Raw genomic sequence first — 14269 nt, forward strand, 5'->3', positions numbered from 1 at the left:
TGAAAATTTGTGTCAGAGCCCCTGAAATCTCCTCCCTTGCCTCACATAACAGCCTGGGATATATCTCATTTGGGCCTGGGAATTTATCCACTATTATGCCCGCTAAAACTGCTAATACTTCCTCCCTTTCAATGCTAATTTGTTCAAGTATATCACAATCCCCCTTCCTGATCTCTACACCTACATCAGCCTTCTCCATAATGAACACAGATGAAAAATAATCATTTAAAATCCCACATATGCCCACCGGCTCCACACACAGATTGCCACTTTGGTCTCTAATGGGTCCTACTCTTTCCCTGGTTATCCTCTTGCCCTTAATATGGTTATAAAATGCCTTGGGATTTTCCTTTATCTTGCCCGCCAGCATTTTTTCATGTCCTCTCTTCGCTCTCCTAATTACGTACCCCGCTACACTTCCTATACTCCTCTAGGGCCTCCGCTGTTTTCAGCACTTTGAATCTGCCATAAGCCTCCTTTTTTCCCCTTATTCAATGCTCTGTATCCCTTGACATCCAGGGATCACTGGACTTGTTGGTCCTACCCTTCACCATTACAGGAAGATGTTGGCCCTGAACTCTCACTATTTCCGTTTTGAATTACTCCCACGAATCTGATGTAGACTTTCCTAGAAGTAGCTGCTCCCAGTCCACTTTACCAGATCCTGTTTTATCATGTTGAAATCGGCCTTCCCCCAATTCAGTACTTTTATTTCTGGTCCCCCTTTGTCCTTTTCCATAACTACCTTAAATTTTACAGAGTTATGGTCACTATCCCCAAAATGCTCCCCCACTGACACTTCTACCACTTGTCCGGCTTCATTCCCCAGGATTAGGTCCAGTACCGCCCCTTTTCTTGTAGGACTTTCTACGTGCTGGCTCAAAAAGCTCTCCTGGATGCATTTTAAGAATTCTGCCCCTTTTAAGCCTTTTATACTAAGACTATCCCAGTTGATATTAGGTAAGTTGAAATCCCTTACTATTATTACCCTATTATTTTTACACCTCTCTGAGATTTGCCTACATATCTGCTCCTCTATCTCTCCCTGACTGTTTGGAGGCCTTTACTATACTCCCAGCCAAGTGATTGCCCCCTTTTTGTTTTTAAGTTCTACCCATATGGCCTCATTTGAAGAACCTTTTAAGATATCATCTGTCCTTACTGCAGTAATTGACTCCTTGATCAACAGTGAAATGCCACCTCCTCTTTTACACCCTCCCTTGTCATGCCTGAAGATTCAGTCCCCGGAATATTGAGCTGCCAGTCCTGCCCTTCCCTCAACCATGTCTCTGTGATAGCAATAATATCATATTACCATGTGCTAATTAATGCCCTCAATTCATCTGCCTTACTAGTCAGACTCCTTGCGTTCAAATAGATGCAATCCAGCCTCGCATTATTCGCTTGTGCCTTAACAGGTCTATATTTGCTTTGCCTTCCAGACTGACTCAGTTTCTCTTCTATATTTGACTGTGCATCACCCACTACTGTACCTCCACTCTGTATCCCATCCACCTGCCAAATTAGTTTAACCCTCCCCCACAATCCCACCCCCCCAACAGCATTAGCAATCCTCTCTGCAAGGATGTTGGTCCTGTTCCGGTTCAGATGCAACCCGTCCAACTTGTACAGGTGCCCCCTTCGCCAGAAACAGAACCAGTGATCCAGGAAACTAAAGCCCTCCCTCCTGCACCATCTCTTCAGCCATACAATCATCTGCTCTATCCTATTCCTATACTCACTAGCACGTGGCACCGGGAGTAATCCAGAGATTACAACCTTTGAGGTCCTGCTTTTTAATCTGCTACCTAGCTCCCTAAATTTTTGTTGCAGAATCTCATCCCTCTTTCTACCTATTTCGCTGGTACCAAGGTGAACCATGACCTCTGACTGTTCACCCTCTCCCTTCAGAATGTCCTGCAGCCGCTCCGTGACATCCTTGACCCCAGCACCAGGAAGGGAACATGCCATCCTGGAGTCACATTTGTGGCCACAGAAATACATATCTGTACCCCTTACGATAGAATCCCCTATCCCTATAGCTCTCCCACTCTTTTTCCTCCCCTCCTGTGCAGCTGAGCCACCAGTGGTGCCACAGACTTGGCTCTTCCTGCACTCCCGTGAGAAGCTATCTCCCCCAACAGTATCCAAAGTGGAACATCTGTTAGAGAGGGAGATGGACCCAGGGGACTCCTGCACTACCTGCCTAGTTCTTGTACTCTGCCTGGCGGTCGCCCATTCCCTTTCTGCCTGAGCAGTCTTTACCTGCGGTGCGACTACCTCCCTATACGAGCTATCCACGATGATCTCATCCTCACGGATGTTCCACAGTGTCTCCAGCCGCCATTCCAGATCCGAAACGCGGATTTCGAGTAGCTACAGGTGGAGACACTTCCTGCACACGTGTTCGCCTTGGACACTGGAAGTGTCCCTGACTTCCCACATTTCACAGGAGGAGCACTCCACACTGCCGAGCTGCCCTGCCATGACTTACCCTTAATTTACTCCCTTAAATTACCCAAAAATTAGATTATTTACACGAGGGACCTTGATTCCCTAAAAAAAAACACCACCTACTATATTTAAAAAAAACTGTAGACCTTTCTCTTTACTTTGGTTACTTACCCAGCTATTTTGAGTTATTCCCTAACAGCAGTTACTCACCAACCAATCAGCTTGCAGCTTTCCTGTGATGTCACGGTTGACTTTTTTCTTCTTTTTTCAAAACTCCGGTGCACCTGAACTCCTCTCCACTTTGCTCTAGGCCGCAATCCTCAGGCTCTATTTATCAGCAACTCTCTCGGCATTCTCCCCTCAGGTCCACTCCCGGAAGGTAAGTGCTAATGTTACTGGAGCAATAATTCAGAGGCCCAGGCTAATGTTCAGGGGACCTTCAACTCCACGCACTTCCTTCAAGTAAAAGGTGTCGCTATGGGTACCCGCATGGGTCCTAGTTATGCCTGTCTTTTTGTGGGATATGTCGAGCATTCTTTGTTCCAGTCCTACTCAGGCCCCCTCCCCCAACTCTTTTTCCGGTACATTGATGACTGTATCGGTGCCGTTTCCTGCTCCCGCCCCGAACTCGAAAACTTTATCAACTTTGCTTCCAATTTCCACCCTTCTCTCACCTTTACATGGTCCATCTCTGACACTTCCCTTCCCTTCCTCGACTTCTCTGTCTCCATCTCTGGGGATAGGTTGTCTACCAATATCCATTATAAGCCCACTGACTCTCACAGCTACCTCGACTACACTTCTTCACACCCTACCTCCTGTAAGGACTCCATTCCATTCTCCCAGTTTCTCCGTCTCCGACGCATCTGCTCTGATGATGCTACCTTCCATGACGGTGCTTCTGATATGACCTCCTTTTTCCTCAACCGAGGATTTCCCCCCACTGTGGTTGACAGGGCCCTCAACCGTGTCCGACCCATTCCCCGCACCTCTACCCTCACCCCTTCCCCTCCCTCCCAGAACCGTGACAGGGTTCCCCTTGTCCTCACTTTTCATCCCACCAGCCTCCATATCCAAAGGATCATCCTCCGCCATTTTCGCCACCTCCAGCGTGATGCCACTACCAGTCGCATCTTCCCCTCCCTTCCCCTGTCAGCATTCCGAAGGGATCGTTCCCTCTGCGACACCCTGGTCCACTCCTCCATTACCCCCACCACCTCGTCCCCGTCCCAGGGCACCTTCCCTTGCAATCGCAGGAGGTGTAACACCTGCCCATTTACCTCCTCTCTCCTCACTATCCCAGGCCCCAAACACTCCTTTCAGGTGAAGCAGCGATTTACTTGTACTTCTTTCAATGTAGTATACTGTATTCGCTGCTCACAGTGTGGTCTCCTCTACATTGGGGAGACCAAGCGCAGACTGGGTGACCGCTTTGCGGAACATCTCCGCTCAGTCCGCAAGCAGGACCCTGAGCTTCCGGTTGCTTGCCATTTCAACACTCCCCCCTGCTCTCATGCTCACATCTCTGTCCTGGGATTGCTGCAGTGTTCCAGTGAACATCAACGCAAGCTCGAGGAACAGCATCTCATCTACCGATTAGGCACACTACAGCCTGCCGGACTGAACATTGAGTTCAATAATTTCAGAGCATGACAGCCCCCCACTTTACTTTCATTTTTAGTCATTTTTAGTTAATTTTTCTTCCTTTTTTTTGCATTCCTTTTTACATTTTTTGCATTTATTTCATTTCATGTTAGTTTGTTCAGTTTGCTTACCCACTGTTTTTTTCAGGTTGTTTTTCTTCAGGTTTGCACTTGCTGATGTTCTATATTCAGTATATTCACACCTAATCTGTACTAATGCTTTGTCTTTCAAAACACCATTAACATATTGTTTGCCTTTGCTCCGTGACCTTTTGGTCAGCTATGTGGCCTGGTCCAATCTGCACCTTCTCCTTTGTTATCTCATGCCCAACCCCCACCTCACTTGTTTATAATCTGTGACTTTTCTAATATTTGTCAGTTCCGAAGAAGGGTCACTGACCCGAAACGTTAACTCTGCTTCTCTTTCCACAGATGCTGCCAGACCTGCTGAGTGAATCCAGCATTTCTTGTTTTTGTTAATGTTCAGGGGACCTGAGTTCAAAACCCACCTTGGCAGCTGGTGGAATTTAAACTCATTTAATTAATAAATCTGAAATTAAAAGCTAGCTCTTAGTAATGATGGCCATGAAACTATTGGATTGTTGTAAAATCTGGTTCACTAATGCCCTTTAGGGAAGGAAATCTGACGTCCTTACCTGGCCTGCATGTGACTTCAGACCCACAGTAAAGTGATTGACTCTTAACCGCCCGCTGAAATAGCCTAGCAAGCCACACAGTTGTACCAAACTGCTACAGAAAATTCAAAAAGCAATAAAACTGGCTAGATCACCCGGCATTGGCCTAGGCACGGAAACGACAATGGCACACCCTGCCCAGGCGACCCTGCAGTGCCCTCCTCACTAACATTTGGGGACTTGTGCCAAATTAGGAGAGCTGTCCAACAGACTAGTAAAGCAACAGCCTGATATAATCATACTCACCGAATGATACTTTACAGCTAATATCCCGACTCCTCCATCACCATCCCTGTGTATGTCCTGTTTCACCAGCAGGATGGACCCACCAGAGGTGGTGGGACAGTGGTATACAGTCAGGAGGAAGTGGCCCTGGGAGTCCTCAACATTGACTCTGGACCCCATGAAGTACAAGCAAGGAAACCTCCAGATGAATACCACCTACCACCCTCCCTTAGCTGATGAATCAGTACTCCTCCATTTGGAAGAAGCACTTCGGGTAGCAAGGGTACCGAATTTTCTCTGGGTGGGGGATTTTAATGCCCATCACCAAGACGGAGTCCTGAACGACGTGTTTGCTAGACTGAGCCTGTGACAGGTGGTGAGGGAACCAACAAAAGGGAAAAACCTACTTGACCTCACCCTCACCCTCAGCATTCTACCTGTCACAGATGCATCTGTCCATGATAATATTGGCAGGAGTGACCAGCACACAGCCCTGCAGACAAAGTCCCGTCTTCACACTGAGAATATCATCTATTGTGTTTTGCAGCACTGCCATTGTGCTAAATGAGACAGATTTAGAACAGATCTAGCAGCTCAAAACCAGGCATCCATGAGGTACTACAGGCCATCAGCAGCAGTAGAATTGTATTCAACCACAATATGTAACTTCATGGCCCGGCACATCCCCCACTCTACCGTTATCATTAAGCAGGGGAACCAACCCTGGATCAATGAGGAGTGCAGGAGAGCATGCCAGGAGCGGCAGCATGATAAATCCAATCCGGCCAATAATTGCCCTCTCAATCATCAAAGTGATGGAAGGTGTCATTGACCATGCTATCAAGCAGCAATAACCTACTCTTATTACTTATAACTTAAACTTCTTTGTTTTCAACAATACTCAAGTTCTGTACAACCAAACGAGCTTTTAAGAGGTTACAGTTCTGATTTTGAAAGAGGTGCACGGGTAGAATGGATCGGATTGGGGGGAGGCAAGTACAGAGTTTGGAGCCAGTTATGGTTCCTCAGGGCATCACCCCAGCCCCAGAAAAGTTTCAGCGGGGAGAAGGGGAACTCAGCTCTCAGTTAGGAGGTGCCCTTAGCACAGTGCAGGTGGGAGGGAGAGTGGGCAGTCAGCACCTGGGCTTTCAAGTGAGTTGGCACCCCTGGCATTGAGGGGGCAAAGAAGCAGGGAGAAAGGCTGCCATGGACAGTTGGGCAGCCACCTGCCCAGAAGGAAGGTTCCAGCTGGCACTGCGGACATGACTGTCAGACTTTGGGCACAGTGGCAATGAGGGGCAATGCCCTCTGCAGGAAAGATGTGTTTCAATAAGATCACCTCTCATTCATCTAAACTCTAATGGATATAGGCCCAGGCTGTCCAACCTTTCTTCATCCCAGGAATCAGTTGGGTGAACCTTCTTAGAAAGGTTCTAAAGCAATTATATCCTTTCTTAAGTGAGGAGACCAAAAATGTACACAGTACTCCAGATGTGGTCTCACCAATGTGCTGTACAACTGGAGCAAAACTTCCCTACTTTTATATTCCATTCCCCTTGCAATAAACATCAACTTTCCATTTGCCTTCCTAATCACTTGTTGTACCTGCATACTAACTTTTTGTGAATCATATACCAGGACACCCAGATCCCTCTGTACCGTAGAGTTCTGCAACCTCTCTCCATTTAAATAATATATTATTTTCTATTCTTCCTGCCAAAATCGACAAGTTCACATTTTCCCACATTAAACTCCATCTGCCAAATTTTTGGCCACTCACATAGCCAATCTATATTCCTTTGTAGACTCTTCATGTCCTCTTCACAACTTACTCTCCTACCTATCTTTGTGTCATCAGCAAATTTAGCAACCATACATTCGGTCCCTTCATCCAAGTCATTAATATAGATTGTAAATAGTTGAGGCCCCAGCACTGATCCCTGTGGCACTCCACTAGTTACAGCTTGCCAACCCAAAAATGCCCCATTTATCCCCACACTTTCCTTCCTGTTAGCTGACCATGCTTATATGTTACCCCCTACACCCTGAGCTCTTATTTTGTGTAGTAACCTTTGATGTGGCACCTAATCAAATGCCTTTTAGAAATCCAAGTACACCACATCTACAGGTTCCCCTTTATCCACATTGCTTGCTGCTTCCTCAAAGAATTCTAATAAATCAGTCAAACACTATTTCCCTTTCACAAAACCATTTTGACGCTGCCTGATCGCATTAAGAGTTTCTAAGTACCCTGATATAACCTCTTTAATAATTGGTTCTAGCATTTTCCCTGTAACAGATGTTAGGCTCACTGGTCTGTAGTTTCCTGCTTTCTGTCTTCCTCTTTTCTTGAATAGAGGAGTTACATTCACTATTTTCCAATCTGATGGGACCTTTCCAGAATCTAGGGAATTTTGGAAAATTACAACCAATGCGTCTACTATCGCAGCAGCTACTTCTTTTAAGAGCATAGGATGCAAGCCATCAGGTCCTGGGGACTTGTTAGTCTTTAGTTCTAATCGCTTTCTCAGTGCCCTTTCCCTGGTGTGGTAATTATTTTAAGTTCCTCCCTCTCTTTCACCTCTTGATTTACAAATATTTCTGGGATGTTCTTTGTGTCTTCTACAGTGAAGACAGACACAAAATATCAGTTCAACACTTCTGCCATTTCCTTGTTTTCCATTATTAATTCTCCAGACTCACTCTCTGGAGGACCAATGATCACTTTAGTTTAGTTTAGAGATACAGCACTGAAACAGGCCCTTCGGCCCACCGAGTCTGTTCTGACCATCAACCACCCATTTATACTAATCCTACACTAATTCCATATTCCTACCACATCCCCACCTGTCCCTATATTTTTTCCCTCAGTAATTTGCTGAATTAGTAACCCTACAACCATCATAATAATCATTCACTGTAAAAAACACAGCAGTGCAACAGTTGGGACCTAAAAAGCTTTGCAGGATTTCTGCCACTATTAGTGCCTAATTGCTTAAAAAATAAGCAAATTACTTTACACATCTTAACAGTATATTGGAAAACACCTACCTATACTAGGGGCAATTTTATAATGGCCAATTTACCTATCAACCTGCAAGTCTTTGGCATGTGGGAGGAAACCGGAGCACCCGGAGGAAACCCACGCAGACACAGGGAGAACTTGCAAACTCCACACAGACAGTACCCAGAATTGAACCCGGGTCGCTGGAGCTTTGAGGCTGCGGTGCTAACCTGCCATGACTCCTTCATCCTCCGCCAGTCCAGGCTGCCTCAATCTTTACTCCAAGCCCCAAAGTGATGGATCCGAGGGGACAAGGGACCTTCCTCGAAGTGATGGCTACTGACCCCTCTATGGGAGCCCCGGACAGAAGCACAGAGGTGATATAACCAATACCACTTGCTCAGCAGGACAATTATTGAGCAGGTTATCAGGCTTCTGAATATGCCATTCTGGTGCCTGGACTGGTCAGGTGGTGCCCTCTAATAACCTCCTGCAAGGTTTTCAGCCATTGTGATGGTCTGCTGTGTTCTCCGTAACATGGCCCTCCAGAGAGGTGTGGACATTGAGGTCAGTGAGGCCCTGCAAGGAGACAGCTCATTAGGGGGAGGAGCAGGAGGTAAGAGAGGAGGAGGAATTGAAGGCGGAGGGAAGTGATGCTGAACAGAGGTGCTGTTGCTGCTTGATGAGGTGGCCTCCTCCTGTCATCCTCCGGGAAGTGGACAACCTTCCTCTCCCTCATGGTCTCCATCATTAGATTCAGGTCAGGATCAATGATGAGAGTGTTTGTCCTGCCCTGGGTGCCAGGCCCCTGGCTCCCCTGTGACATCTTGCTTCCCTCTGCTGAAGTGAAAGACTGTCACAAACCACAGACCTCTCCCTCAGAACAGCCAGCAGCTGTTTTGATGGCTGCCATGAGTGTCTGAGTCCCACAATTCATCTGACCCACCTCCTTTCCCAGCCCCACTGGCTCTAAGTGGACAGGAAACCCATCTCCATATCAATTAAGGGCTCACCCTGTGAAAATCTGAACTTTAATTACCTTCCCATCAGAGGCAGGATTCTGACCCAAAACAGATCCAACTCCTGTTTGCCACCTCGACGGTGAAAATTCAGCTCTTGAACTGTAACTTGCAAAACTTCAAGGAAATAGCAATTAGTTAAGTATTAGAAGAACATACTGCTTCAAACATTTATTGGAAACCAATTTACAGCCACATTCATTTCAGTAACTTAACCTGATCATCTAATTTTTTCCCTTCTTTTATGGGATGTGAGTGTCGCAGGCAAGGCCAGCATCTGTTGCCCATCTCTAATTGCCCTTGAGAAGGTGGTGGTGAGCAGGCTTCTTGAACCGCTGCAGTCCATCTGGTGCAGGTACTCCCACAGTGCTGTTAGGAAGGGAGTTCCAGGATTTTGATCCAGTGACAGTGAAGGAACGACAATATAGTTCTAAGTCACGATGGTGTGTGGCTTGGAGGGAAACTTGCAGATGGTGCTGTTCCCGTGTACCTGCTGCTCTTGTCTTTCTAGGTGGTAGAGGTTGTTTGTTTGGAAGGTGCTGTCGAAGGAGCCTTGGTGAGTTGCTGCAGTGAATCTTGTATATGGTGCACACTGCTGCCACTGTGCATCAGTGGTGGAGGGAGTGAATGTTTAAGTTGGTGGATGGAGTGCCAATCCATTATCCTGGATGGTGTTGATCTTCTTAAGTATTTTTGAGTTGCACTCATCCAGGCAAGTGGAGAGTAGTCAATCACACTCCTGACTTGTGCCTTGTAGATGGTGGACAGACAAAGGTTCACCAAACTAATTCCTGGGATGGAGGGATTGTCCTGTGAGGAAAGATTAAATAGACAAGGCTTTTATTCTCTGGAGTTTAGAAGAATGAGAGATGATCTCATTCAAACATACAAAATTCTTACAGGGCTTGACAGGATTGATACAGGACGGATGTTTCCCCTGGTTGGAGCGACAAGAACCAGGGGACACAGTCTCAGAATAAGGGGAAGGTCATTTAGGACTGAGAGGAGGAGGAATCTCTTCACTCAGAAGGTGGTGAATCTTTGGAATTCTCTTCCCCCGAGGGCTGTAGAGGCTCAGCCATTGAATATGTTCAAGATTGAGACTGATAGATTTCTACATATTAAAAACATCGAGGGATAAGGGGATAGTCCAGGAAAATTTTGTTGAAGAAGATGACCAGCCATGATCTCATTGAATGGCGGAGGGGGCTCGAAGAGCTGAATGCCTTCTCCTCCTCCTATCTCTTGTATTCTTATGACTGGCTTTGGGGAGTCAAGAGGTGAGTTACTCACCTCAATTCCCAGTCTCTGACCAGCTCTTGTAACTACAGTATTTATATGGCTGGTGCAGTTCAGTTTCTTGTCAATGGTAACCCCCAGGATGTTGATAGTGGGGCTTTCAGCGATGGTAATGCCATTGAATGTCAAGGGGAGATGGTTAGATTCTTTCTTGTTGGAGATTGTCATTGCCTGGCACTTTTATGGCACGAATGTAATTTGCCACTTATCAGCCCAAGCGTGAATGTTGTCCAGGTCAGGAGTCACGAATGGTGCTGAACATTATGCAATCATTAGCAAACATCCCACTTCTGACATTATGGTGGAGGGAAGGTCATTGATGAAGCAATGAACATGGTTCATTAGGATTAGAACTAGGATACTATCCTGAGGAACTCCTGCAGTGATGTCTTGGGACTGAGAAGATTGGCCTCCAACAACCACAACCGTCTTCCTTTGTGCTATGCATGACTTCAACCAGTGAAGAATTTGCCCCCAATTCCCATTGACTTTAATTTTGCTAGGGCTCCTTGATGTCACACTCGGTCAAATGCTTCCTTGATGTCAAGGGCAGTCTCACCTCCCCTCTCGAGTTCAGCTCTTTTGTCCATGTTTGGACCAAGGCTGTAATGAGGTCAGGAGCTGAGTGGCCCTGGCAGAACCCAAACTGAGCATCAATGAGCAAGTTATTGCTGAGCAAGTGCTGCTTGAAAGCACATTCGACAACGTCTTCCATCACTTTGCTGATGACTGGGAGTAGACTGATGGGGCAGTAATTGGCCGGGTTGGATTTGTCTTGCTTTTTGTGTACAGGACATACCTGGGCAATTTTCTACATCGCCAGGCAGATGCCAGTGTTGTAGCTGTACTGGAACAGCTCAGCTAACGTGGCGGCTAGTTCTGGAGCACAAGTCTTCAGTACTATTTCCGGGATGTTGTCAGGACCCATAGTCTTTGCAGTATCCAGTGCCTTCTGCCTTTTCTTGATATCACATGAAATGAATCGAATTGGCTGAAGACATTGAGGATGGGGATATATGTAGATCCTCCTCCTCCTGTTAGTTGTTTAATTGTCCACCACCATTGGCTGAAGACTGGCATTTGTAATGCTGGGGCCTCAGGAGGAGGCCGAGATGGATCATCCACTTGAAGATGGATGCAAGTGCTTCAGCCTTGTCTTTTGCACTGATGTGCTGGGCTCCCCCATCATTGAGGATGGGGATATTTGTGGAGCCTCCTCCTCCTGTCAGTTGTTTAATTGTCCACCACCATTCATGACTGAATGTGGCAGGACTGCAGAGCTTAGATCTGATCAATTGGTTGTGGGCTCACTTAGCCCTATCTATTGCATGCTGCTTACGCTGTTTGGCATGCAAGCAGTCCTATGTTGTAGCTTCACCAGGCTGACACCTCATTTTTAGGTATGCCTGGTGCTGCTCCTGACATTCCCTCCTGCACTCTTCATTGAAACAGGATTGATCCCCCAGCTTGATAGTAATGGTAGACTGTGGGATATGCTGGGTTCACTAGGCTGATTCCTGGGATGTAGGGGTTGTCTTATCAAGAATGGCTAAACAGGTTAGGCCTTTATTCATTGGAGTTCAGAAGAATGAGAGGTGATCTTATTGAAACATATAAGATTCTAAGGGGGCTTGACAGGGTAGATGTTGAGAATATGTTTCCATTGGTGGGGGAATCTCGAACTAAGGGACATAGTTACAGAATAAGGGGTCACACATTTAAAACTGAGATGCGAAGGAATTTCTTCTCTCAGAGGGTGGTGAACCTCTGGAATTCTCTACATCAGAGAGTTGTGGAGGCTAGGTCACTAAATGTATTTAAGGAGGAGGTAGATAGATTTTTGAAATCTTGGGGAGTTGAGGGTTACGTGGAGCAGGTCCGAAAGAGGAGTTGAGGCCTGGGACAGATCAGCCATGATCTTACTGAATGGCAGGGCAGGCTTGAGGGGCTGAATGGCCGACACCTGCTCCTATTTCTTATGTTCTTATGTTACAGATTGCGGTTGAATACAATTCTGATGCTGTTGATGGCCTACAGTGTCAGATACAAAACTATTTTTGACAGGAGCACTGATCCAGTTTAACCAGATGAATGGTTAAATCTAACATATCCAGCCATTTGTAGGGGCAATTTGAGATGTTGCCAGAGCCTTTTGCTCCTGCATTACGTCCTGGCTGCAGGATCTTTCCTCAGTCCCTTCTACCTGGTTTACCCAATTTTCCACCCAACAGGGTGGAAAGGAGAGTGTCCATTCAAATGTCAGGGAGAAGTTGGTCATGCAAAATTCAGTAAGCTGAACTGTGCCTGATGCTGACACAACCGTATCATGCAGAGGCCAGTGCAGAACAAATTTTATTCGAATTGGAAGAACTGGGGCTTTAATGTCTTAGAGAGATTTCAAAAGCTGTGCTCAGAATTGCTCATGTATGCTTTGCTTTCCTCATTGCAGCCTGAAACTAATTCTGTAATTTAAATGGAGCAGCTTCAGTGCGCCAGCAGTTTCAGTACATTACAAATACATTCAAGGTGCTCCAACATAAGCAGGATTACGTAGAATTACATAGTGTATACAGAACAGAAACAGAATATTCAGCCCAAATCATCTGTGCTGGTGTTTACACTCCACAAGAGTCTCTTCCCATTCCATCTACCACATCGTGGCCTTTCTGCATATCTTTCTTTTCCCCCTTTTCTCACGTACTCATCTAGTTTCCTTTTGAAAGCACTTAAGCTGTTTGCCTCATTCACTTCCTGTGATAGCGACTTCTGCAATCTTACCTCTTTCTGAGTAAAGAACTTTCTCCTTATTTTTCTATTGGATTTATTAGTAACTATCTTGTATTTCCTGTGGTACTGCTCCCTCATCCCAGCACAGGCAAAGCAGTTCGTACAGTGCTGAAAGTATAGCAGGCTTGGCACTCTTGATTATTTCAGGGGTAATGCAGTCCTTCCCAGGGGCTTTTCCGCTGGCTACAGAATCAATGGCATCACTGAGTTCCCATTTTGTATGCGCGATGCCAATATCATCACCCTCTATAAGAACAAGGGTGACCGCGGTGACTGCAACAACTACCGTGGAATCTCCCTGCTCAACATAGCGGGGAAAGTCTTCGCTCGAGTCGCTTTAAACAGGCTGCAGAAGCTGGCTGAGCGGGTCTACCCTGAGGCACAGTGTGGCTTTTGAGCAGAGAGATCCACCATTGACATGCTGTTCTCCCTTCGCCAGCTACAGGAGAAATGCTGTGAACAACAGATGCCCCTCTACGCTGCTTTCATTGATCTCACCAAAGCCTTTGACCTTGTCAGCAGACGTGGTCTCTTCAGACTACTAGAAAAGATTGGATGTCCACCAAAACTACTAAGTATCATCACCTCATTCCATGACAATATGAAATGCACAATTCAGCATAGCGGCGCCTCATCAGACCCCTTTCCTATCCTGAGTGGCGTGAAACAGGGCTGTGCTCTCGCACCTACACTGTTTGGGATCTTCTTCTCCCTGCTGCTCTCACATGCGTCAAGTCTTCAGAAGAAGGAATTTTCCTCCACACAAGATCAGGTGGCAGGTTGTTCAACCTTGCCCGTCTAAGAGTGAAGACCAAAGTACGGAAAGTCCTCATCAGGGAACTCCTCTTTGCTGACGATGCTGCATTAACATCTCACACAGAAGCGTGCCTGCAGAGTCTCATCGACAGGATTGTGGCTGCCTGCAACGAATTTGGCCTAACCATCAGCCTCAAGAAAACGAACATCATGGGACAGGACATCAGAAATGCTCCATCCATCAACATCAGCGACTACACTGTGGAAGTGGTTCAAGAGTTCACCTACCTAGGCTCAACTATTACCAGTAACCTGTCTCTCAATGCAGAAAGCAGCAAGCGCATTGGAAAGGCTTCCACTGCTATGTCCAGACTGGCCAAGAGAGTG

The sequence above is a fragment of the Heterodontus francisci genome, chromosome 1 (assembly GCF_036365525.1).
Source record: "Heterodontus francisci isolate sHetFra1 chromosome 1, sHetFra1.hap1, whole genome shotgun sequence".
NCBI lineage: Eukaryota > Metazoa > Chordata > Chondrichthyes > Heterodontiformes > Heterodontidae > Heterodontus > Heterodontus francisci.